General features: G+C 44.5%; 1 long non-coding RNA gene across 2 annotated transcripts in view; it reads right to left on the reverse strand.

Annotated features, from left to right (window-relative positions):
• Positions 1-27500, reverse strand: part of LOC126987538 (uncharacterized) — a 57245-nt gene that overhangs the window by 10029 nt on the left and 19716 nt on the right. Inside the window, exon 1 of one of the 2 annotated variants that reach the window (XR_007740983.1) lies at positions 1-87. This exon is cut by the window's left edge and continues 341 nt beyond it. The exons of the other annotated variant lie outside the window; for it this stretch is intronic. This is a non-coding gene — a long non-coding RNA (uncharacterized LOC126987538). Of the gene's footprint in view, positions 88-27500 lie in introns of those variants that run through there. 2 annotated transcript variants of the gene reach the window in all.

Consider the following 27500-nt stretch of genomic DNA (forward strand, 5'->3'; position numbering starts at 1 on the left):
ACTGAAATACATGGGGATTGGCGAAGGACATATTTAACCACTCTGCGTTAATGAGAAAGAGATACTTGATGGGGGTAGCTGTAGGATAGTTATCAAACGCCTAGCCTCATCATAAAATCGAGAAAAGGGACGGAAAATGGATGATAATGATGATGAAGACGAGGACAGGTGTTCGAACAATTCCTCCTCCTCTTCCTCCTCCTCCCTTTTCCCAACCTCATCTTATATTCTCTTCTCCCTTCTCCTCTCTTTTCTTATCTCCTCTCTCCTTTGTTTTTCTTGACAGTGGTAATATTTGCTTTCTAGAGACTGTCAAAACATCCTTCTCTCCCCTCTCCTCTCATTTTCTCTCCACTCTTGGGGAAATTTATTCATCTTGGACGTAAAAAATATCATGAATAGAACAATATTGCTATGAAAATAAAGAAAAAGATGGAAAAGATATGTTGAAATCCATGAATCAAGAACTGACAACAGAAATTAAGCTACCGTTGGAAAGGCAGACTTGTTGGTATCTTAATGGTCGTCACGGTAAACAAAATTCCACCCCCATAAAACAACCAATAAGAGACAAGATCCAGTTGATTATTGATGCCGTAAAGGTGGTTACGTACTCGCGGGGACTCGCTATGACGGAGTGGAGACCGAAAGGAGACGAAAAGAAGTGTAAAACCAAGAATAGTGATCCGAAGAGTGCCTGGAGGAAAGAGCACAAAGGTTTATGTAATAATTATGGTGACTGGAACCCTGTTTGTCTACACCTCCTCCCTGGACACCATCATCACCATCATCGTCATCACCAGCAGGAGCAGACGACGCACGCCCGGGAGATGTAAGATATATATTTTTTAAAGTTTTTTTTTGCCAATTTCCACGAGGCAATTAATCTTTAGTCTACAGTGGGTATTATTCAGTGTTTTAAAGCGTTGAGAATGCTTTAGAACCATGAATTAACATAGGGCAGCGTTTTAGAGGTACGCTAGTCTGACATAGGAAAAAAATATATATATACCTAATAGCCTATCAAGTTTAATATCAACTGAAAAGGAGAAAAAGCTTTGCAGGTGTTCTTGGTGTCAAATATAAAACCGTGAACTATAAGAACGAACTTAGAGCAGCGTTTTAAAGGTTCGCTAATCTGACATACCTATTAGCCTAGCAATTTCAATACGTTGAAAAGGAGAAAAAGCCTTGTAGGTGTTTTTCATTATTAATATAAAACCATGAACTATAAGAACGAACTTAGAGCAGTGTTTTAAAGGTTCGCTAATCTGACACAGGAAAAATGGCATACCTTTTAGCCTAGCAATTTCAATACGCTGAATAGGAGAAAGAGCCTTGTAGGTGTTTTTCATTATTAATATAAAACCATGAACTATAAGAAAGAACATTGGGCAGTGTTTTAAAGGTTCGCTAATCTGACATAGGAAAAATGGCATACCTATTAGCCTAGCAATTTCAATACGCTGAAAAGGAGAAAGAGCCTTGCAAGTATTTTTCGTCACAAATTTAATATAGAACCGTGATAGAGTAAGAAAGACCAAAAGGGTGGCGTTTTAAAAGTATACTAATCTAACATAGGAAAAATGGTATACCTATTAGCCTATATATTTACTACACTGAAAAGGAGAAAGAGCCTTGCAAGTATTTTTCGTCACAAATTTAATATAGAACCGTGATAGAGGAAGAAAGACCAAAAGGGTGGCGTTTTTAAAGTATACTAATCTAACATAGGAAAAATGGTATGCCTATTAGCCTATAAATTTACTACACTGAAAAGAAGAAAGAGCCTTGCAAGTATTCTTCGTTATGAATTTAATATGGAACCGTGATAGTATAAGAAAGAACAAAGGGCAGCGTTTTAAAGGTATGCTAATCTAAATAATAAAAAGATAAAGATATAGCCTAACATTCCTTGCCATACTGCACGGGGAAAAGCCTTATAATAATTGTGTATAGGAGTATAAATGCCGTGAAATAAGGGAAACGAAGGCAGATCTCCGCATTGTGTTGACAATTTTGATATTTTGAAGCAGCCATTTCAGTATGTTCGGATCCTTAGAAGTGACCTTTTTATTTATACTGAAGGAAGTGATAGAGAGGTTATGGAGGTGAATATAAGAAGTGAAACGTGAGAAAAAAGCTTAATAATTTGATAACCGAGAAAGAAGCTCGATATAAGAGCTATATAAGGAAGTATAGCCTATGTAGGTAAAAGAGGAGGAAAGTCAAGGTCGGAACATCAGGATCTGCTTAACCTGATTATTATTCTGAACAGGGAAATAAATAACCATTAACATTTAACTCTGGCAGTGTGAGAAAGCGCATCATATTGACTGCATTTTGATTACAGTTTCACCAATTCAAAGTAAATGAAAAGAGTATAAATATCCCAGTCTCATAATTATACTGAACGGGAATATGAAAAACCTTGTAAATTTTAATCATAGAATTCTGGTAGTAGTGTAAAATATCACATTTGGTAGTGTTTTAAAGGTTCATTAGTATTCTTCAGTCATAAAAAATAAAAATGCAGCCTTACAACAATATATATGCTGAAAGAAGGAAGGAGACGAGGAAAGAGAGGAAACAGAAGGGAAGAGAAGAAAAGAGAAAGAGAGAGGGGTTTCATTATAAATATAGAGAAAAAAGAGAGAGGAAGAGAAAAAGAGAAAGAGAAAGGGGTAAGTGAAAAAGGAGAAAGTGATAAAAGAGAAAGAGAAAAAGAAAGAGAGGAGGGTGTGTGTTCTTCATAAATAAAATGAAAAAAGAGAGGAAAAGAAAAATAAAGAGGAGGAGAAGAGAATAAGTGAAAAGAGAAAAAGTGATCAAAGAGAAAAAGGAAATGAGAGAGGTGCTTTCATCGTTAATATGGAGCTGCAAAAGTGTATGATCACAGGTTATTAAGCACTTCAGAGATACAGTAATGCGAAATAAGGGGAAAAATATACTAGTGTGAAATTAAAATACTGAAAGGGGTGAACTTCGTAAATAAAGAACTGTTAATTAGATCTGTGGTGTGAGATATCGAAGGTGGCAGCATCTTAGAGAGACGATAACCAAAATGAGAAATTATGTCAGAAAAGCTACGTTATAATTAGTAGATACATATTGCTTCAAAATAAGTAGAAGATACATAATTGCTTACTGCTTACTACTGCTACTGTCTCCTCCTCCTACTACTACTACTACTACTGCTGCTACTATTCCTACTACCGGTACTACTACTACTACTACTACTACTACTATTACTACTACTACTACTATTACTACTACTACTATTACTACTACGACCACCACCACCACCATCACCGCCAGCAACACCGGTTCAAACAAAAACAATCCCTTCCGTGTTGATAAATGATTACGATTGAATTAGATTAAACTCGCAATACAAATTAATCAACAATAATTGTCCGGAACACACACACATGGACGCACTCAACTCGGGAATGTTTGCCTATTACTTCATTGCTTTTGATCAACCCCCCACCTCTCTCTCTCTCTCTCTCTCTCTCTCTCTCTCGAAATGTTCACCAGTGAGTGCCGGGAATCGAACCCCGGCATTCAGAACAAAGTCCGGGTTTTCGCTGCCTTGGCTTCTGTTTTAAAGGCCTGGGTTCGATTCCCGGCACACCGTTTCGTGATTTTTCTCAGCGTTATTACAGTTTCCCAGCATTGGTAAGCAGGCTTCTTGTTTTGTTTTTGTTTTTGACCCTTGTGCTGTTTACTCACTGTATACACACACACACACACACACACACACACACACACACACACACACATACCACAGATTCCGAAAGGTGATATGTAGAGTGTTTGTGCTTCTGTAATTCTATGGTTATGTTAATTTCCTCACCGTAAGGCATTCCCCAGGTTACTTTAGGCAGTTTCCTGCTGGCGAGGAATGTCAGAGTGACAGTAACAGCAACACATTAGACACACCCGAGCCTTCTCCATTCAGCGGCTGTCTTGTCTGTGTCTCCCTGTCAACCTTGCGAGGCCACGCGGACCTTTTCCCGCTGTTTTTGTTCCCTGCGTGACGGTGTCCTCTAGTGCGTCCCTCCCCGCTCCGGCCCCCTGACAGCCGGTGTTCAGCCGCGATCCTCCCGCACGCGTGACACACACACACACACACACAAATATAGGTCTCTCTCTCTCTCTCTCTCTCTCTCTCTCTCTCTCTCTCTCTCTCTCTCTCTCTCTCTCTCTCTCTCATGGGTCGGCAAGGGAAGGCTAATTGCTTTCTTGTTAATTAATCCTAATTGCCGAAACGCGGGAGTAGATTGGCGGGAGAGTTATGTGTTGGGCGGCGACAAGACGGATGGTTGGCGTGCCGGGGTGGGGGGGGTGGGGGGTTAGACACACACACACACACACACACACACTGTCTCTCTCTCTCTCTCTCTCTCTCTCTCTCTCTCTCTCTCTCTCTCTCTCTCTCTCTCTCTCTCTCTCTCTCTCTCTCTCTCTCTCTCTCTCTCTCTCTCTCAGGCAGTTTCTCCTTCCTTCCTTCCTTCTTCATTTTTTTTTCCTCTTTCCTTCCAATCCTAACCTCTTTTGCTTCCCTTCTTCCTTCCTTTCTTTGCATCATCTTCCTTCTTCTGGCAGGGGTCTGGGGGCTTAAACAAGGGTAGCAGCAGGAGGCGGAGAGATTGAAGGGGCTGAAGGGGAAGGCGTGAGGGATTTTGGGAGCTTGAAGGGGGCTGGAAGGGGCTGATGGGAAGGGAAACAGGATAATATCAGGGGGTGGATTGTGTTGGGGGGCTTGTTATAGTAAGATATCAATGTATTGTTATAATGTTATGATGATATTAAATAATAACAATAATAATAACACATTGATATCCTACTATAACACAGGCTGAAGGGGAGGGGGAGGAGGCGTAACAGGGAGAGGGGTTGAAGGGGCCGAAAGGGAAGACGGGAGGGGTCTGGGGAGCTTGAAGGGGGCTGGAGGGGGTCTGGAGTGAAGGGGAGCCGGATAATATCAGGGGGTGGATTGTGTTGGGGGGCTGAAGGGAAGGGGGAGGAGAAGTAACAGGGAGAGGGGTTGAAGGGGCTGAAAGGGAAGACGGGAGGGATTTGGGAAGCTTGAAGGGGGCTGGAGGGGAGCTGAAGGGAAGGGAAACGGGGTAATATCAGGGGATGGATTGTGCTGGGGGGCTGAAGGGAAGGGGGTGGAGAAGTAACAGGGAGAGGGGTTGAAGGGGCTGAAGGGGAAGACGGGAGGGGTCTGGGGAGCTTGAGGGGGGCTGGATTGAAGGGGAGGGGGATAATATCAGGGGGTGGATTGTGTTGGGGGGCTGAAGGGAAGGGGGAGGAGAAGTAACAGGGAGAGGGGTTGAAGGGGCTGAAGGGGAAGACGGGAGGGGTCTGGGGGGGTTGGAGGGGGCTGGAAGGGGCTGATGGGAAGGGGGGGAGGGGTAAAAGAATCGCTTTGCAGGGGCCTGGACATCCAACTCCACCTTATAAAAAAATGGTAATGGGAAGAGACCGATTCAATTAGCAAACTGGTCCTGGCTATTACGAAAGGGAGGAGGAGGAGGAGGAGGAGGAGGAGGAGGAGGAGGAGGAGGAGGACGATGATGCAACGACTCCCTTATTAACTAAACTATATGGGGTGAGGGCGGGGAAGGGGGAGGGGAAGGGGAGGGAGGAAGAGAAGGAAGAAGAAGAAGAGGAGGAGGGGGAGGAAGAAGAAATGGAAGGAAAAGAGGGTACAAGGTAAAAGAGGATGGGAGGAGGAAGAAGGAGAAGAGAAGAAAAAGGAGGAGGAGGAGGAGGAGGAGGAGGAGGACAAAGTTATGTTTCACCGGAGAAAATGAGAAAAGGGAAGATGAGAGAGGAAGGAAAGGAAGGAGGAGGAGGAGGGAGGGAAGGAAGGAAGGAAGGAAGAAAGGAAGAAAGAATGGATGGTGCCCCGTCTCTCTCTCTCTCTCTCTCTCTCTCTCTCTCTCTCTCTCTCTCTCTCTCTCTCTCTCTCTCTCTCTCTCTCTCTCTCTCTCTCTCTCTCTCTCCTCCTCCTCCTCCTCCTCCTCCTCCTCCTCCTCCTCCTCCTCCTTGGTTTTTATCTTTTTCTCTCCCCTCTTAACTTTTTACCCCACTTCCTCCTCCTTCCCTTTTTCTTTTCCTCCTCCTCCTCCTCCTCCTCCTCCTCCTCTCCTATTCCAGTAACAAAGTGGGTCCAACCCTTCCTTTCTCCCCTTCCTAATCTTTTACCCATAACATCCTCCTCCTCCTCTTCTTCTTCTTCCTCTTCTTCTCCTCTTCCTCCTCCTCCTTCTGCTTCACCTTTCCTTCTCCTTTCGTGATGATCGGTCCTTCTTTTGCTTCCTTCCTTCCTTCCTTCCTTCCTTCCTCCACTTTACTTCATTATTATCCATCACAATTATCTGTCCTAGTGATGTGTGTGTGTGTGTGTGTGTGTGTGTGTGTGTGTGTGTGTGTGTGTGTGTGTGTGTGTGTGTGTGTGTGTGTGGACTATTTTTCTCTCTCCATCCCGTGCCTCCTCAGTCTCCTCCTCCTCCTCCTCCTCCTCCTCTCCTCCTAATATAACCTGCCCTGACCTCCTTGACCTCTTTGCCCAGTCTGCCTCCTAGCGAGATGATCACCACCACCACCATCATCACCACCACCACCACCACCATCACCACGCTGGGCAGAAATAAAGTCATAAGGAGAAATAGTCACTGAAATAAAATCATAGTTATTTTTATCACATTCAAAGACTATCACCAGGCTCATAAAACTACCCTTGGACATACTGACACGACCCCTACCAAAGCCTTATCTGATGTGTGTGTGTGTGTGTGTGTGTGTGTGTGTGTGTGTGTGTGTGTGTGTTAGCCCTTTTATGCCCCGCTCTCCATTTTTCTATCACGAAGGAGCAATAATGGACGATTTTTCCCTACCCTTCATTTTTTTTTTAGGGGTGGAAGGAGTAATAAGGGAGGGAGGTGAAGGGGAGAGAAGGGAGGAATGGGGAAGGATGATAAGGGAAGGGATAAGAGGGGTGAAGGAAAGGGGTGACAGGAGAAGGAAGGGAGGTGAAGGGAGGAAGAAGGGAGGGGATGGTAAAGAAGGGGAAGAGAAGGGAGAAGAGAAGGGAGTAGAGGGAGGGAGGAAGGAGTGCATTGCGTGAACCTATTTTGAGGGGAATGGTAAATAGGGGAGGAGGGAGGAAAGGGAGGAAGGGAGGGAAGAAGGGAGGGAAGGGAGAGAAAAAAAGGAGAAAAGGGAAAGGAAAAGGAATGGCATTGCGTGAGACGGAGGTAAAAAAAAGAAAGGGGAGAGAGGAAGGGAGGGAAAAGGGAGGGAAAAAAGAGAGGAAAGGAAAGGGAGTGAGGAAGGAAGGAAAAAGGGAGGGAAAAGGAGGGAAGGAAGGGAGGGAAAGAAAAAGAGGAAGGAAAATAAGGAGAGGAAAGAGAAGGGAAAGGAAAAAGGAGGGAGGAGGAGAAAGGAGGGAGAAAGGAAGAGAAAGCAGAGGAAAGTAAGGAGAGTTAAGGGAGGGAAAGAGGGAGGGAGGAAGAAAGGAAAAAGGGAGTAAAAAGAAGGAGGAAAGGAAGGGAAAGGGAGGAAGGTGAGGAGGAGAAAAGGAAAGAGGAAGGGAGGGAAAGAAAAAGAGGAAGGGAAATAAGGAGAGGAAAGAGAAGGAAAGGGAAAGAGGAGGAAGGGAGAAAGGAAGAGAAAGAAGAGGAAAATAAGGAGAGGTAAGGGAGGGGAAAGCGAGGGAGGAAGGGAGGAAAAAGAGAGAGAGAAGAAGAGAACAAAGGGAGAGAAAGGGAGGAAGGTGAGGAGGTGAAAGGGAGGGAACAGAGAGGAAAATAAATAAATAAAGAGGAGGGGAAAGAGGAGGAGGAGGAGGAGGAGGAGGAGGAGGAGGAGGAAGAGAAAATAATGAGAGGAAAGGGAGGGGCGGGGAAACTGTCTAGCGTGAAGGAGATGGAGAGGGTATAGAAGAGGAGGAGGAGGAGGAGCAGGAGGGAGGATGAGGAAGAGAAGGAGGAGGAAAGGAAGGAGAGAAAGGGAAAGAAAGAAGGAAAGGGAAAGGAAAAGGATATTGTCTTGTGTGAGGGATTAGAAGAGGGGAAAGAAGAAGAGGAGGAGGAGGAGGAGGAGGAGAGGAGGAAGAAGGAGGAGGAAGAGGAGGAGGAGGAGGAAAGGAAGGAGAGAAAAGAAAAAAGGAAGGCGACAAAATGGAGGAAAGGGAAGGAAAGGAAGAGTGAGGGAGGTGAAGAGGGGAAAGAGGAGGAGGAGGAGGAGGAGGAGGAGGAGGAGAAGGAAGAAGGAGGTGAGAAGGGGAAAGGTGGAGGAGAGAGAGAGAGAGAGAGAGAGAGAGAGAGAGAGAGAGAGAGAGAGAGAGAGAGAGAAAAGGAAGGAAAGAAAAGGGAGGGAAAGGAGAGGGCAGGGTAATTCTCTAGCGTGACCCAGCACAGACTCAGTGGTTCGGAGATGCGCACTGAGGTCACGCGCGGCTCTAGAGTACGCCCCCAACCTTACCTTTACCTGGATTTTCTTAGGGGAGGAGGGGGGGGAGGGAGGGGGGAGGGGGGAGGAAAGAAAGGGAGAGAGGAGGAAAGATAACGCCTATAGAGTCAATGTTTTCTTTTATTTTCTTTATTGTTTTTTTTTATTTATTATTCATTGTTATTATTATTGTTATTTTCTTTTTTTTTGTTTCTTATTTGTTATTGTTTATTTTTTTCTTTCTTTTTTTTCTACTTCTTCGTTTTCTTTTTCTTCTACTTCTTGTTTTTTCATATTTTCTTCCTCATTTTCTTCATTTTTTTCTCTTTTTTCTTCGCCTTCATCTTCTTCTTCTTCTTCTTCTTCTTCCTATACTACTACTACTACTACTACAACTACTACTACTACTACTATTTCTTTACTCTTCTTTTCTTTCTTTAAATATCTTCCCCTTCTCCGTTGGCCTTTTAAAGAGACAAAATTCCCTTCCACGATAAAAGGAAGAAGAAAAAAACCAAAGAAAAAAACTTAGTCACCATCGAAGCTGACAGGGGCGGGGTGACCTTTTTTTCCCTCCACTTCTGTTCTTTTCGGTTTCTTTTAGTTCTCCTCTTCCCCTCCCCCCCCCCACCCCCCACCCTCCCCCGTCCCCGACCTTCTACGTAAAAGAGAAAAAAAGGTATACTATATCGTTAGGGCAGGTAGCGGTAGGTGGTGGTGGAGGTGATGGCTGTGGTAGGTAGGTAGGTAGGAATAGAAGTAGTAGTAGTAGTAGTAGTAGTAGTAGTAGTGATAATTTTGAAGTAGTAACAATATTTTCGTTTTCCTCTTAGAAGAGATAAAATTGGACCTGTACCTAATTGAGTGACATAAGGGTGGGAGATCAGAGTTCCTATATATCTGCCAATTCTATCTATCAATCAAATCAATCTATATTAAACCCACCCAAAAAACTTGCCTTAAAATTAAATCAGCGCTTCAAGACATTGCCACAAAAATCAATCCATCGAAACATTGCCTTAAGAAACGACGGTAACTCAAGCATCTCTGCCTTATATACTGCACTCTTGCATTGGTGTATAGAAATGTGAACGCAATATATATGAATACACTCAAGCATCTAGACATTACTGAACCCTTGCATTGGTGTATAGAAAGGTGAACACAATATATATGAATACACTCAAGCATCTAGCCCTTACTGAACCCTTGCATTGGTGTATAGAAAGGTGAACACAATATATGAATACACTCAAGCATCTAGCCCTTACTGAACCCTTGTATTGGTGTATAAAGAGGTTAACACAATATTCATGAACTAACTCCAGCATCTATATCTTACTCAACCCTTAATTTAGTGAACAGAAAGGTTAACAAAATATTCATAAAGACTTAAACATCTCTACCTTATTCAACGCTTGTCTTGATGAATAGAAAAGCTAAGACAGTTGGCTACTCATGAACGAACTTAAGCATCTATGTCTTACTCAACCATTGCTTGCTCTGGTAAATAGGAAGGTCAACGCAGTATTAATGAACGGAGTCAATCATCTGTGCCTCATTGAACTCTTGCTTAGTACGTAAAGTATAGACAGGTTAACACAATATCTATAAACAGCCTCACCCATCTCTGCCTATGAATGAACGGAGTCAATCATCTGTGCCTCATTGAACTCTTGCTCAGTACATAAAGTATAGACAGGTTAACACAGCATCTATAAACATCCTCACACATCTCTGCCTCCCTAACCTCTGACCTGTTTGTGTGCACATAAGGTCAAGACAGTATTTATGAACGGAGTCAATCATCTGTGCCTCATTGAACTCTTGCTTAGTACATAAAGTATTGACAGGTTAACACAGTATCTATAAACATCCTCACACATCTCTGCCTCCCTAACCTCTGACCTGTTTGTGTGCGCATAAGGTCAACACAGTATTTATAAACAGCCTAACACATCTCTGCTTCCCTGACCCCTGACCTGTTTGAGTGCACATAAGGTCAACACAGTATTTATGAGCGGCCAACAAATCTCTCTTTATGGCCACGCGCAGGAACATTGTCCAATTTTGTTTTCTGTTCCCTCAAAGAAATTAAAACAGTGACAGCTTAATTTGCTTTAGGTTAATTCATGCAAATGTGTTCCAGGTTAATTACACGACGTACTCCTGTGGTGGTGGCGGTGGAGGAGGAGGAGGAGGAGGAGGAGGAGGAGGAATCGACTGGCTGGCTGGCTTGCGGACTGGCTTGGTTGGCTGACTGGCTGACTGGCTGACGGAGCACGGACGGACGGATAGGGAAGGAAAGAACAAGTCGTCGATCGGTGAGTGTTACATTCATGTGTGTTGTAGTGTGATGCGTTTCCTCTTACTGTGTTGTTATGGCATCTATAAGCATGGTAATTACAGCTAAGGAATACTCTGTGCCGGGGGGGGGGAGGCGAAATAAAAGAAAGGGAAATGGTACAGAACGGGAGAAAAAAAAGTCCGCTTCGATTGTGACCGATTTTTTTCTTGTTTTTTTCTTCCTCCTTTTTTCCGTGGAAGGGAATTTCGTCTCCTCTGCTCTGCACTAACTCCCGTTCTGTCGGTGACGAGAATTGGCTACGGCTGCGAACCATTTATCACCACACTTGAAAACAAAGCCGTACATGTCCCGGTAAGAAATTAACATGCATCATCGTCTCATGTTTACGATACGCGCGAGTAAACACCGCCGTGACTTGAGGGGCTTGGCACGCCGCCGCGCGCCACGAGGCTCACCTGCTGGCGCGGCGCAACACCTGCCGTTCACTCTTAGCGGCTGAGTGCCAGGGCCGAACGTGAACTGTAAAATGCAACACTAGTGATAGGATAATGATGATAGTGATGATAGTAATGATAATAATAATAATAATAATAATAATAATAATAATAATAACAGTAGTAGCAGTAGTAGTAGTAGGGTAGTAATAGTAGTAGTAGTAGTAGTAGTAGTAGTAGTAGTAGTAGTAGTAGTAGTAGTAGAAGTAGTAGTAGTAGTGATTTTATTATCATTATCATCATTATCATAATCATCATCATCATCACCATCATATCTCAAGATCTCTACTGTACATACTATTACTGCCTCTGCCCCAGCGCTTCCTCAAGGCCGCCGTGCGTGACGGAACACTCACAGAAATCGAACCCCCATCCCAAAGTCACCTTAGCCCACGCTGGGTTCGGTCCGTGCCCTGGAGCCAATAGGTACTCCCCACCGAGCGCCGCAGAGAGTGCCTAGACGGGAGACACACGGGGCATATCAGGTCCCTAGGTTCTGCCCCATCACGCGACTCACCACCGGGCCAAGCCTACTTCTTCTTACCTACTTACTTACTGCTGGGTGATACAGAGCCTCTCTATAGCCCTCACCAGGTAACAGAGGCAGGCCCGGGCGTGGGAGGATCGTCCACCCCTCTCCACTCCGCCCGGGAAGGGAAAACGCTCGCCTTTGTGGTATTATCAACATTTCCTCGGCCTTGTTAATCAGCGGGGAAGCCTCGGCGCTTAGACCAGATGATTAAAGGCAGACGATAGCAATGTGTTCCCTTGTGCACGCCGCTGTGTTGTGGAGAGTGTTGTGTTGTTCTGTGTTGTGAGGGTCTTGTGTTGAGTGCTGGGTTGTGTTGTGTTGTGCTGTGTTGTGAGGGTGTTGTTCTGTGTTCTGAGGGTCTTGTGTTGAGTGCTGGGTTGTGTTGTGTTGTGTTGTGAGGGTGTTGTTCTGTGTTCTGAGGGTCTTGTGTTGAGTGCTGGGTTGTGTTGTGCTGTGTTGTGTTGTGAGGGTGTTGTTCTGTGTTCTGAGAGTCTTGAGTTGAGTGCTGGGTTGTGTTGTGTTGTGTTGTGAGGGTGTTGTTCTGTGTTCTGAGAGTCTTGTGTTGAGTGCTGGGTTGTGTTGTGTTGTGTTGTGCTGTGCTCTGAAGGTCTTGTGTTGTGTTGTGTTGTGAGGGTGTTGCATACAAAGTTCGTAAATAAGGATCTTTTTGCCTTGAAACACATGTACTTTGTGTGTGTGTATGTATATGCATTCGTTGCCTTTTATATTTCTTTCTTTCTTTCTTTCTTTCTTTCTTTCTTCTGCTTCATCTTCTTCTTACTATTATTTTTCTTACTCATCTTCTTATCATTATTATTATCATTAGTAGATTATTTACTACTACTACTACTACTACTACTACTACTACTACTACTACTACTACTACTATTACTACTACTTCGAACTGCATATTATTATTCACTTTTGTCTCTGTTCTAAGTGACTAAGTAATTTTTTCCTTTCATCATTTTTCCATTTTGTTTTTACTCTCTCTCTCTCTCTCTCTCTCTCTCTCTCTCTCTCTCTCTCTCTCTCTCTCTCTCTCTCTCTCTCTCTCTTTCTTTCCCTTCCTTCCTTCCTTCGTGTCTGTGTCTATGGCGTGACTCCCATCTCGGGAAATACGGCGCGGATCCTCTTTTTCCCTTGATTCTTTTCATCTTTATGCCTCTCTTTGAAGCGCCTTGGGTCCGGGGGGGCGACGGGAGGGGGCGGGAAGAGGAGGTGGGCGCGGCCTTGATCCCCGAGTCCAGGTCTCTCGTGCAATTCCTGGCGTGGTGGCGGATTGGCTCTGTGGGTGGACTGGCAGAGGCGGCGGCGGTGAGGGAGAGAGTAATACTGTGTGTGTGTGTGTGGGGGGGGGGGGGTAAGGGTGTGTATATGTATGTTAGTGTTTGTGTTTGTGTGTTTGTTTGTTGTGGCGGGAAGTGGAGGGGGGAGGTGTTGTGTGTGTGTGTGTGTGTGTGTGTGTGTGTTCATTGTGGGGGGAGAGTGTGTTTGTGTGTGTGTGTGTGTGTGTGTGTATGTGTGTATTTACAAGGCTTTATACACCAACAGCCATATAAGTGTGTTAGTAAACTTTTCCTCATCATTTCTATACTAAGTTTCCTTCCTCTAACACGATATTCAGAACCAATTACTTATCACAAAAGGCAAGAACAGAACCAAGGCCTGAGAGCTATTCTTACTATCCTTTACATATTGTCAAGCTTAAGTGTGGGTGTGACTTCCCTGCCTTTCCCTCTACACACACCAATAAGAACGGAAGAGAAAAAAAAGAACAAGAAAAAGGGATATAGATTAGTCCCTCCCACGTCCCCTTCACCGCCCCGAGTCGAGACAGACCAATAGCCACCGTAAACCTTCCTATTATACTCTCGTCTTGCTAACAGCCGACCTTCCTTCCGTCCTTTGTTCCCTCGCTTCCAAGGCTTTACGAGATCGCATCAGCAGCTCTTCCTTAGCGTTTCTTGGGCTTTAGAGTGAGTGGACTTGGGCGGGTCATAGCGTGCGTGGACCTGGCAGCAGATGGACAGTCGGAGTGACGGGAATGCCAAGAGAAGCCAGGGCGGACAGGGAACCAGGTGATGTGAGATTATAACCTTTGCCGGGGCGGGATGGAGTACACTAACACCAGACAGAGAACCAGGTGGAGAGGTGAGATTATAACCTTTGCCGGGGCGGGATGGAGTACACTAACACCAGACAGAGAACCAGGTGGAGAGGTGGAATTATAACCTTTGCCGGGGCGGGATGGAGTACACTAACACCAGACAGAGAACCAGGTGGAGAGGTGAGATTATAACCTTTGCCGGGGCGGGATGGAGCACACTAACACCAGACAGAGAACCAGGTGGAGAGGTGGAATTATAACCTTTGCCGGGGCGGGATGGAGTACACTAACACCAGACAGAGAACCAGGTGGAGAGGTGAGATTAAAACCTTTGCCGGGGCGGGATGGAGTACACTAACACCAGACAGAGAACCAGGTGGAGAGGTGGAATTATAACCTTTGCCGGGGCAGGATGGAGTACACTAACACCAGACAGAGAACCAGGTGGAGAGGTGGAATTATAACCTTTGCCGGGGCGGGATGGAGTACACTAACACCAGACAGAGAACCAGGTGGAGAGGTGGAATTATAACCTTTGCCGGGGCGGGATGGAGCACACTAACACCAGACAGAGAACCAGGTGGTGGAGTGAAACAAGAACTGGCTGCGGATGGACATTGAGAGTGACTGAGCGACAACCCAAATTTCTTCTTCACTCAGCCTTCCTTCCCATAATCTTTATATCACTAAGCTTCCTTCCTCCGCCTCGTATGACCGCCCCGACTCGATCGTTTATTAGGGGCAGGAAGAATGACACTGACGTTTGCTATCTCTCCATTATCTTTATTGGCTTATTCAGTAGACATTGATTACCTCGTCCCGTCCCTGTCCCCTCGCTCAACCGACGCCGTGTCTCCAGCGAGGTCAATAAACAAACATCATCATCATCATCAGCCGTGTTATTAGGCCACTGAAGGGCAAACAAAGGCCTTCCAAAACGCTCTCTGTCCGCCTTTGTCTTATAGTGAGGTCGTGTATTTCATCTTTTTCTTGCTAAGGTTAGAATTCCACCTCTCCACCTGGTTCTCTGTCTGGTGTTAGTGTACTCCATCCCGCTCCATCAAAGGTTCTAATTTCACCTCTCCTCCTGGTTCTCTGTCTGGTGTTAGTGTACTCCATCCCGTTCCAGCAAAGGTTATAATTCCACCTCTCCACCTGGTTCTCTGTCTGGTGTTAGTGTACTCCATCCCGCCCCGGCAAAGGTTATAATTCCACCTCTCCACCTGGTTCTCTGTCTGGTGTTAGTGTACTCCATCCCGCCCCGGCAAAGGTTATAATTCCACCTCTCCACCTGGTTCTCTGTCTGGTGTTAGTGTACTCCATCCCGCCCCGGCAAAGGTTTTAATCTCACCTCTCCACCTGGTTCTCTGTCTGGCGTTAGTGTACTCCATCCCGCCCAGGCAAAGGTTATAATCTCACAACGGCTGGTTCTCTGTCCGCCCTGGCTTCTCTTGGCATTCCCGTCACTCCGGCTGTCTATCTGCTGCCAGGCCCACGCACGCTATGACCCGCCCAAGTCCACTCACTCTAAAGCCCAAGAAACGCTAAGGAAGAGCTGCTGATGCGATCTCGTAAAACCTTGGAAGCGAGGGAACAAAGGACGGAAGGAAGGTCGGTTGTTAGCAAGACGAGAGTATAATAGGAAGTCTTACGGTGGCTATTGGTCTGTCTCGACTCGGGGCGGTGAAGGGGACGTGGGAGGGACTAATCTATATCTCTTTTTCCTCCTTTTTTCTCCTCTAGCGATTTCTTATTGGTGTGTATTGAAGGAAAGATAAGGAAAGGAGGAAGGACGGGAATTAAAGAAGGAAGATAGGAAGGAAGAGAGTAAAGAAAGAAGGGAGGCAGTAGAGAAAAGAGAGAGGAAGGAAGGAATAAAGAACAGGAAGAAAGAAGGAAGGAAGGAGAGACGAAAAGGAAAGAGAGGAATCGAAGCATTGACGAAAAAAAAAATATAAAGAGTAAGGAAAGAAGAGAGGAAAAAAAGAATAGAAGGAAGGAAGGAAAGAAGAAAGGAAGAAAAACAAACAAACAAACACTCATTTGGAGATAAAAAGAAAGAGTAAATAAAAGACGAAGAAATTACTACCAGAAACAAATAAAAGAGAGAGAGAGAGAGAGAGAGAGAGAGAGAGAGAGAGAGAGAGAGAGAGAGAGAGAGAGAGAGAGAGAGAGAGAGAGAGAGAGGAGAGAGAGAGAGAGAGAGAGAGAGAGAGCGGGAGAGAGAGAGAGAGAGAGAGGGAGAGGGAGAGAGAGAGACAGAGAGGGAGAGAAAGAGAAAGGGGCTGGAAGAGCGTAAACGGAGGGGAGGGAGGAAAATTAGGGCGGTCGAGGGAGGGAAGGAGAGAAAGGAGGAGGGAGGGGAGGGAGGAGAGAATAAAAGAGGGCGTGGGTAGAGGGAGAGAGGGAGGAAGGGAGGGAGGGAAGGAGGAAGGGAGGAGAGAGAGGGAGGGAGGGAAGGAGGGAATTAACACACACACACACACACACACACACACACACACACACACACACACACACACACACACCATTCGGACGATATTGCACACAAAAAAAAACATCCCTATCTTATATATTTTTCAATTTTCATGGCTCATATCATTACGTTTTGCATCGCTTCGTTATATTTTATTGTGAACGATGACGCAACGTTGAATGCATGTCACAGATGAGTTGGGTTGAAGGTCGGGGAGACAGCCTTTTCAGCGGCCTCCCCTTTGCCATATCACAACTATATGGGGAGGCGGTGGCTGAGTGGTTAGCGTGCCGGCCTCGCTAGGTCCATGATGTGGGCTCGAATCCGCCGCTAACCACCTGGGATTTTTCAGTCACCCCCGAGTGGCCTAAGACCAGCGTTGCCAGATTATCGTATTCATCACATTGTATCTATCATTTTTAAGCCACAAACTCTCGTACCTGCACAAATAACGATAGAAAATTAAAGTTAGCGTTAAAGCTGTTATTTATTGATGCTTTTTTTTTTCTTTTTGCCATAGTTATCGGTCCGAAACTACGAAAATACAATGCGATGAGTACGATAATTTGGCAACGCTGCCTAAGACTACCCACATGCTGTCCTGAAGACCACCTATCAACCCGGACTCTAGAAGAAGCTGTGCAACGCAAGTGAAATCAAGAATGAGCTCCGGGGGGTAGCATAACCCGGTAATAATGGCGCCACTATAAACAACTGCCTGCGCCATAACGGGCTCGGACAGACCATCAGGCCCCTATGGATAAGCCTTCCTGCGCTATTGGCCATATGTAAAAAAAAAAAAAAAAAAAAAAAAAAAAAATTGTACAAAACTAAGACACAACAACGCCAATCAACAATCAAGAATCTAGAATAAGACATAAGTGGGGGCCGCTACAAAGGCAATCCCACGCCTGTATACTATTGGACTCTACTGGCCTACTCTCGACCATTCATTCCCAGGTGGTTGTGTCCGCCGCTACAGAACCCGTTTCACTTCTTCTTTGCCTGTGTGGTCTTCAAATAGTCGTCCAGCAGTCTAGTTTGCTACGTGTGGTTGTTGGAACAGAACTTGACCTTTTTCCCTTGCGTCAGTGTACAGAGGGTAGTAAAGAATGTATTGTTCCAGATAGGTAGTGAAAGTGTTGTGTGACGCCCCGTAGAGTTTTGTGTATTCGTTATTTATATTTGTTATTTATTTATAGTGATGAGAATTAGTGACTTTGGATCCATTAACTGCCTCATGCATAATATTTATACACAAATATATTAAAATATCACTCAAATACTGTAAACTATGGGACAAACATGGATGGGACGAAGATGAATGGGACAAACATGGACGACGAGGCGGGACAGTGCGAGCGTGACTCAAATACTGTAAACTATGACTAGGTAAACACACACACACACACACACACACACACACACACACACACACACACACACACACACACACTTTTTTTCACAACAAAGGAGACAGCTCAAGGGCACACAAAAAAGAAAAAAATAATAAAAAATCCCGCTAAATATATAACAATAAATATAACAATGATGAGTTTGTCAAGGCACCTCTTCTCCCGAACTGACCTTTTTTGGACCCTCGATCTGTTTGCCGTTATTGGAGCAGCACTTAGCGGACCTTTTTGTTGATTTTTTGTGTTGCCTTTCAAATGTCTTTCCAGCTCTAAAAAAATTATTGTATTATGCAATGAGTTAAGGTGAGTGAGTGTTATAACCCTTGAAGGCGGCTGTGGGTCATTCATCCGGCCAGGGAGAGCGGAGATGCATACCCTTCACGCCTTGAGGAGAAAGAGTAAAGCCAGCCACCCTCTGCATTAGTAAGACAGACGTGACAGCCAGGAGAGTGAACAGAGTCTTGCATAGCACTGAGACCCAAGGGGGAACTGGAGGACCGGAGAAGCGTGCAGTTATCACGCTCAGAGGAGAAAGAGTAAAGCCAGCCACCCTCTGCATTAGTAAGACAGATGTGACAGCCAGGACAGTGAACAGAGAGTCTCCATAGCACTGAGACGCAAGGAGGAACTGGAGGAGCGGAGAAGCGTGTAGTTATCACGCTCAGAGGAGAAAGAGTAAAGCCAGTCAGCCTCAGCATTAGTAAGACAAATGTGACAGCCAGGGCAGTGAACAGAGAGCCTCGCGCAGCACTGGGACGCGAGGAAGAGCGGAGAAGCGTGCAGTTATCACATTCAGAGGAGCGGGAAGTCAGGGCGAGGTAATGGAAACAAGACGAGTGGTTCAGTGAGGAGTTCTCGGCTAGCCACAAGAGCTGGGTCGGCGACAGGACAGTTCATTCGGCGTAAAGCGAAAAGTATATACAGTTGTCACGTCTAGAAGAGCAGGAAGGCGAGGCAAAGCAATGGAGGTTAAGGAGAGCGTTTGAATGAGGAGTTCGCGGGTACCGACAAGTGCTGGAGCGGGGACAGGACAGTATGGTCGGTGAAAAGCAGAAAAGGACGCAGTTGTCACGTCTAGAAGAGCAGGAAGCCGAGGCAAAGCAATGGAAGCTAAGTAGAGCGTTTGAATGAGGAGTTCCCGGATACCCACAAGTGCTGGAGCGGCGACAGGACAATATGGGCGGTGAAAAACATAGAAGGACGGAGTTTTCACATCTAGAAGAGCAGGAAGCCGAGGCAAAGCAATGGAAGCTAAGTAGAGCGTTTGAATGAGGAGTTCCCGGGTACCCACAAGAGCTGGAGCGGCGACAGGACAATATGGTCGGTGAAAAGCAAAGAAGGACGAAGTTATCACGTCTAGAAGAGCAGGAAGCCGAGGCGAAGCAATGGAAGCTGAGGAGAGCGTTTGAATGAGGAGTTCCCGGGTACCCACAAGAGCTGGAGCGGGGACAGGACAGTATGAGCGGTGAAAAGCAAAGGACGGAGTTTTCACATCTAGAAGAGCAGGAAGGCGAGGCGAGGCACAGGACGGGGCAGAACACTTTAGGGGGCGCAGGTAATGTCGAGCCCGTGCACCAAGGAGACTGAAATGACCTCTGCCTCGTGTCCCTGAAGCCCCGAGTGTGTGTTAACAGCGAACGTGTCTGGGCCAACGCTCGCCCGCCACCCTGGATATTAATTGATAGCGAGTGGCTGCTGCTGAGGGAGGTAATTGGTGTGTAGCAATGGGGACTGTAGGAACGTTCGAGGGACCAAGGAAATGATAATGATGATAATAATAATAGTAATGATAATAATAATGGTAATAATAATAATCTTTCAGAGGGGCGTCTCGTAAATTAGTACTTAGATTTATAAATACATTCAGACGTAGGTTCGCAAAAAAAGGAACAATGGAAGGGATAAACAAAGAAAATAAAGGTGAAGGAGAGTAAGGAAATAAGGAAAGGAGAAAGAAAGAGGAGAATGAGAAGGAAAGAAGTGGACGAAAGGAAGGAAATCAGGAAGGAAAGGAATGAATGAGGGAAGGAAGGAATAAAGAAAGAAAGAAAATTAAGGAAAAAAGGAAAGGAGAAAGAAAGAGGAGAATGAGAATGGAAGAAATGGACGAAATGAAGGAAATCAGGAAGGAAAGGAATGAATGAATGAAGGAAGGAAGGAATAAATAAAGAAAGAAAATTAAGGAAAAAAGGAAAGGAGAAAGAAAAAGGAGAATGAGAAGGGAAGAAGCATAGACCGAAAGGAAGGAAATCAGGAAGGAAAGGAATGAATGAAGGAAGGAAGGAATAAAGATAGAAAATAAAGATGAAGGAAAATAAGCAAAAAAGGAAAGGAGAAAGAAAAAGGATAATGAGAAGGGAAGAAGCACAGACCGAAAGGAAAGATTGTAAACGTAGGGACCGGTGTCTGGCTTAAGGAGTGTTGGATTGCGTTGATAGTGTTGGAACTCATCTTAAGGCAATGTTCCTCCCGAAATTGATCTCCCTTTTGGCCACTTCTCTTAACTTTTTTTTATAGGAGCAGTAATTTGCGGGATTTTTTTTTTCATTATTTTTTTTTCCCTTGAGCTGTTTCCTTTACTGTAAAAAATAGTATTAGGTGAAATCTATATTCTTTTCTTCGTTGCTTCGTGTTATGACGATGAATCAGGTGCGTTTGATATGCTTTGTTTATTGATATTGTTATTGTTATTATTATTATTATTATTATTATTATTATTATTATTATTATTATTATTATTATTATTGTTGTTGTTGTTGTTGTTCATCGTTTTCCTTTTTTTCTTGCGATCTTCAGTTTCAGGGATTGATGAAGAGGGGGGGAAGGGGTGATTCAAGAAACTATATTGTTACTTCCGACTATCAAAATAAATTAGAATATTAATTAAAATAAAAACATACCATAAAAAAATCAATGATGGCCAACCCACAAACGTATTTTCTTTTATATAGGACGCCTGCCCCTCCCGACCCCGCCACGACGCAGCCCGACTTCATCCCGACCACGCATCCTTCGCTCCCCGCCTCCTCCCCTACCCCACCACACCTCTCCCGCACCCACCCGACCTCACCCCGACCTCCCTCCTGACCTCACCCCGACCTCCCTCCCGACCCCGCCCCGACCTCCCTCCCGACCCCTTCCCGACCACTCCTCCTCCCCTTCCGCCTCAGCCTCCAGAAACCTTTTACATTCTACACCCGAGCCGACCTCTGCCCCCCCCCCGTGTGACCTCCACCTGCCACAGCCACCCCCCCTTCCTTAACCCCCCCCTCCCTCCACCCCTGTACATCTCGCTTCAGCCCCCCCTAGTCCCCTCCCAGACAAACCTCTGCCCCCGTGTGACCTCCCTCCCCCAGCCATGTCAGTCCCCCCTCCCTTACCCTCCCCCCTTACCCCTGCCTATCTCCCCTCCTGTACATCCCCCCCTCCCCCTTTCCCTCCCCCCCCACCCCCCGTCCTCCATTTTTCACGCTAATGGTACAAATTCATGTCACGTTCAGATCTACGCCTTTCAGCTATTCTCGGTTCAGATCTGGCACGCGCCGTGTTTCCGTGTGTGTGAGTGTGTGTGTGTGTGTGTGTGTGTGTGTGTGTGTGTGTGTGTGTGTGTGTGTGTGTGTGTGTGCCTTGCGTCCTATAACCGAATGATGGCCGAGGCGACACGACGGCCGGATAAAAAAAAAAAGAAAGGCAAAAAAAAGCAACATCTCTCCCACTAGACAAGAATAGAAGAAAATACCGAGGGAAAATAAACAAAGCGAGGCGGAGGATGAATTTCGTAATACATACAGCCAAGGAAAACACAGGAACCATCTCAAAGAACTTCCCCATAAAACAAAAATAAAAGGCAGATATGTGGAGAGTGACGCCGAGGAGATATAAACAAAGATGGAGAAGGAGACGGAGGATGAATTTCGTAATACTTACAGCCAAGAAAACACAGGAACCATCTCAAAGAACTTCCCCATAAAACAAAAATAAAAGGCAGATATGTGGAGAGTGACGCCGAGGAGATATAAACAAAGATGGAGAAGGAGACGGAGGATGAATTTCGTAATACTTACAGCCAAGAAAACACAGGAACCATCTCAAAGAACTTTCCCCATCAAACAAAAATAAAAGGCAGATATGTGGAGAGTGACGCCGAGGAGATATAAACAAAGATAGAGAAGGAGACGGAGGATGAATTTCGTAACACACATCAAGGCAAGCATTTCGACGGCCTGGTGGGAAGGAAAACACAGGAACCATCTCAAAGAACTTTCCCCATAAAACAAAAATAAAAGGCAGATATGTGGAGAGTGACGCCGAGGAGATATAAACAAAGATGGAGATGGAGACGGAGGATGAATTTCGTAACACACATCAAGGCAAGCATAGCGGCGGCCTGGTGGGAAGGAAAACACAGAACCATCTCAAAGAACTTCCCCGTCAAACAAGAAAGTAAAAGACAGCTGTGTGGAGAGTAACGAAGAGGAGATAGAAACAAACACGGAGACTGAGACGGAGGATGAATTTCGTAACACACATAGCAAGGCAAGGATTTCGACAGCCGGGTAAAAGGGGAAACACAGGACCTATCTCAAAGACCTTCCCCGTCAAACAAAAATATAAGACAACTGTATGGGGAGTAACGCCGTTGAAAATAAGCAATAATAAGCGTGAATTTCGTAACACACATCATAGCAAGGCAAGGGTTTCGACAGCCGGGTAAAAGGGGAAACACAGGACCTATCTCAAAGAGCTTCCCCGTCAAACAAAAATATAAGACAACTGTGTGGGGAGTAACGCCGTTGAAAATAAGCAATTACAAGTATGAATTTCGTAACACACATCATAACAAGGCAAGGATAGCGGCGGTCTGGTGGAAGAAAAACACAGGAACTATCTTAAATAACTTCCCCGTCAAACAAGAAATAAAAGACAAGCAAAAAGAGGACTAATCAACGCACCTTCAAACATTCCTTCTTACTCCTAGCAAAGGCAAATATTCCGAGTATAATACGAAGACAAAATGAAGAAAGAAGTAAGAAAGCAAAATATGAACGCCAAAACTCCCTCGCGAGACGAAAATAAGACCGGGACGGGAGCTGAATTTTAAATGTTTGTACTCCAGCCGAGGCAAATATCCCGAGCATAAGGCCAAGACGGCTTCACTAGGAGGAGGAGGAGGAGAGAGGAAAAGTTTGGAAGGTGAGAGTAGTTTGAAAGGCTCTGTATAGTAGTTTGAAAGGCTGGATCACCTGTCATGGGCACTGGTTGTATGTAGGAAGGAAATATATATATGTTGTTGTGGCCGCCTGTTATATATGCACAGCTTGTATGGTAAAAGGAAAGAGAGATGTTGGTTGGCAGCGGCGCAAGAGTCCGATGAGGTATGGCGTCAATGTCATCTAAGAAGCACAGTTTTTAACCCGGTAGCAGCGGGGATCATGTTTCTTAAAAGTCCCTCTAAGCAAGAAAAATGAGAAAAAATCATCACCCACAGAAACCATTTCGTAATATATATCAACGCATTTGTGATCAGTTTATGCATCATCTATTTTGGGGGGTTTATATCATGGCAAAAATGTGGCCCGTCGCTGGTACACGGTAAAGCCACAAATTTGGCCCGTCGCTGGTACCGGGTTAAGGACAGTTGAACTCCATCGGGACCACACGCCTTCCGAATTCTAATAGTGAACAGGGAAAGGTCACTCTATTAACCCACATAAAAAAGGAGGTTAGAACATAGAAAAAAAGTGTCAATTTCAACGCGAAGGCACAGTTTTTATAAAGACAGTAAAACTCCATCAGGACTACACGCCTTCTGAATGCTGAGAGTGAACAGGGAAAGGTCACTCTATTAACCCACATAAAAAGACCCAGTTGGTGCGAACATATAGGTAAAAAAGTGTCAATTTCAACGCAAAGGCACAGTTTTTAAAAAGACAGTAAAACTCCATCAGAACTACACGCCTTCTGAATGCTGAGATTGAACAGGGAAAGGTCACTCTATTAATCCACATAAAAAAAAACAGGTTAGAACATAGAAAAAAAGTGTCAATTTCAACGCGGAAGTACAATTGTTAAGGACTCCAGGGGTCATATTATAAAACCTTCGTCGCCCAAGAACAGATATTTGACAAGGCTTTCGTAGGAGTGGTGGGCATTTCCAGGAGTAGTTTTATGACCCTGATGGTAGTTTGACCCTTCCTCTGTACCATGAACCTAAAGAAACACTCATTATAACCCGACTGACTCTAACTTTGACCTTTAAAAATAAGTGATGAGAGATGAGAAATAGTCTTAGGGTCGTATTTTAAAACCTTCGCCGCCCAAGAACAGATATTTGACAAGGCTTTCGTATGAGTTGTGGGCATTTCCAGGAGTAGTTTTATGACCCTGGTGGTAGTCTGACCTTTCCTCTGTACCGTGAACCTAAAGAAACACTCATTAGAACCCGACTGACTCTAACTTTGACCTTTAGAAATAAGTGATGAGAGATGAGAAATAGTCTTATAATATCGACCTAGCACTCCTTCAGGACCACTCGCCTTCCGAATGCTTTTAGTAAACACGTAAAGAACATTCCTCGCTTGATCCCTCTCCGAATTTACACCGTTCCATTTGTTGCTATTTATCATCAAATCAGCGTCACAAATAAGTCTCCGGTAGTTTTTTGTCAACATATTGCGATTAACATTGAAGAAGATACCGGCATATGACCACAGATGTTGCGCCGACTAAACGAAACTTTTTTTGAAGAAGAAAATCGATTCTACTATGATTGATCCACATAAGAACGGAAGGAAAGAAGTAGTTTTTTTCTTCTTACAGCAAAGGCGTCAGTTGAAGGGCATAAAAAAGATAACAAATGTGAAGAAAAAAAGCCCGCTACTCACTGCTCCTAAAAAGAGTTAGAGGAGTGGCCGAAAGAGAGGTCATTTTCGGGAGGTAAGGTGTACTGATTTTTTTTTTTTACAGGTAAGGAGACAGTTCAAGGGCGTAAAGAAAAATATAAAAAAAGCCCGCTACTCACTACTACCTACTTAATGCTAATATTTTTCTCGTTCATTCCTTATCTCTCCTTCACGCCATATTCCATTTTATCTTTCTGAGTTGATTTTCATGGGAGCCCGATGCTTTTCCTTCCCTTTAGTAGGTTGATCTCATGAGGAATCACACGAAGGGATGAAATATCGACTGGAGTAGAAGGTGTTATATACAGGAAAAGCCAACCCTACCGTCACGCGGCGTCCACTAACAGAAGTGACTTGGAGCAGAGCGAAAGGAAAGGAAAGGCAACTAGCTCCCATGAAAATCAACTCGGGAAGATAAAAAAAAAGTAATCTGGCGTGAAGGAGAAATAAAGAAGGAACGAGGTAAATTAGCAGCATTAGATATAGGAATAGAAGGAGTCTCCACGTCTCTTGGGCTACACTGCGCGGCTCCTGTACACTTTTTCTTTACATCAATGGAAGCAGCTTGAAGGGCAACACAAACAGTAAACAAAAAAGCCTGCAAACAGCTGTCTCAGTAAAAAGAAGTACCGCCCTCATCCTCCCTATCTAGCTCATCTAACCTTTTCTTGTAGGTGTTTATCGTATTGGCACTCACTACCTCACTGCCAAGCCATCTCTATTTATCTAACACTCCATATGCGAATCAGTTTTTACTTTCCTAAACGTGAATTCATCTAACATCTCCCTATCCAGCTAATCAAATGTCTTCTAACAGGTGTCTATAGTATTTGCACTCACTTCCTGACTACCAAACCATTTCCACTTATCTAACACTATATGAGAATCAGTTTTTGCTTTCCTAAACGTGAATTCATCTAACGTCTCCCAATCCAGCTAATCAAATGTCTTCTAACAGGTGTCTATAGTATTTGCACTCACTACCTCACTGCCAAACCATTTCCACTTATCTAACACTATATGCGAATCAGTTTTTGCTTTCCTAAACGTGAATTCATCTAACATCTCCCTATCCCTTTAATCTAACCTCGTCTTGCAAGTGACTATCGTATTGGCACTCACTACCTGACTGCCAAACCATTTCCACTTATCTAACACTATATGAGAATCAGTTTTTGCTTTCCTAAACGTGAATTCATCTAACATCTCCCTATCCTGCTAATCTAACCTGTTCTTGCAGCACTCACTACCTCACTGCCAAACCGTTTCCACTAATCTAACGCTCTATTATGAGAATCAGTTTTTGCTTTCTTAAACGTGAATTCATCTAATATCTCTCTATCCATCTAGTCTAACCTCGTCTTGCAAGCGTCTATGTATTGGGGCACCACGTGACTGCCGGCCCAGTTCCAAATATGCACCACTCTATTTGTGAATCAATTTTTGCCAATATCTAGATCAAATCCGACTTCATCTAAATCCGTATTAATTAATCAGGTGAGGATCAAGAGACCAGACGAGTGTGAAATAAACGACAGAGGTGTTAAAATGATGATTACCGCAATGAAGAGAGAGAGAGAGAGAGAGAGAGAGAGAGAGAGAGAGAGAGAGAGAGAGAGAGAGTGTGTGTGTGTGTGTGTGTGTGAGTGAGTTAGGAGCTTAGATGAGATATGGCAGAGAAAAAAGAACGGCTGAGGAGGCGAAGCTAAATCTGTGTGTAAGATATATTAGAGCGACTTGAGAGAGAGGAAACATAAAGGGAAGAAGAAGAACTTGGGAGTGAAAATATATATAGATGTAGCAGAAAAGAATAGAGCGACAGAGGGAGGGAATCGAAATCAGTCGGTGAGGAAAGTTGGGGCGACGTGAGGGAGAGAAATAAACAGAAGGACAAGAATCTGTTTCACAATAAAATCATCCAAGAGTGAAAATATATAGATGTAGCGGAATGGAAAAGAGCGACAGAAGGAGGGAATCGAAATCAGTCAGTGAGAAATGCTTTAACAGGTGACTTAAGGAAAGGACAAGAATCTGTTTCACAATAAAATCGTTCAAGAGTGAAAATATATAGATGTAGCGGAATAGAAAAGAGCGATAGAAGGAGGGAATCGAAATCAATCACTGAGAAATGCTTTAACAGACGACTTAAGGAAAGGACAAGAATCTATTTCACACTAAAATCGTTCTAGAGTGAAAATATATAGATGTTGCGGAATGGAAAAGAGCGATAGAAGGAAAGAATCGAAATCAGTCACTGAGAAATGCTTTAACAGACGACTTAAGGAAAGGACAAGAATCTGTTTCACACTAAAATCATCCAAGAGTGAAAATATTTAGATGTAGCGGAATAGAAAAGAACGAGAGACGGAGCGAATCTAAACCGTTAAATGAGGAAGGTTGGGGCGACTTGAAGCAGATAAATAAAGAGAAGGAGAAAAGAGAATCAAACCCGCACTAAAATCAACCAAGGATGAAAATATATATATATAGATGCCATGAAGGAAGAATATACGAGTGGAGTCTAAAACGAGGAACAGTCAGCGAGGAAAATGAAAGGTGACTTGAGGGAGAACTAAATTAGGGAGACACAATTTGGGCCACATGCAAGTCAGCCATTGAGGAGAAGATGAAGCAAGGAGAGAAGAAAGGGAGGAATGAAGAAATTAAGAAGAACGATCGGCGAGGAAAATGAAAATGCCACGAAAGAGAGAAATTAAGGAAAGTAGAAGAATTTGACGCACATGAAAGAGGAAGGAGAGAAAAAAGGAAAGAATAAACGAGGAGGAGAAGAGAA

This window comes from Eriocheir sinensis, chromosome 65 (assembly GCF_024679095.1).
Source record: "Eriocheir sinensis breed Jianghai 21 chromosome 65, ASM2467909v1, whole genome shotgun sequence".
Lineage (NCBI taxonomy): Eukaryota > Metazoa > Arthropoda > Malacostraca > Decapoda > Varunidae > Eriocheir > Eriocheir sinensis.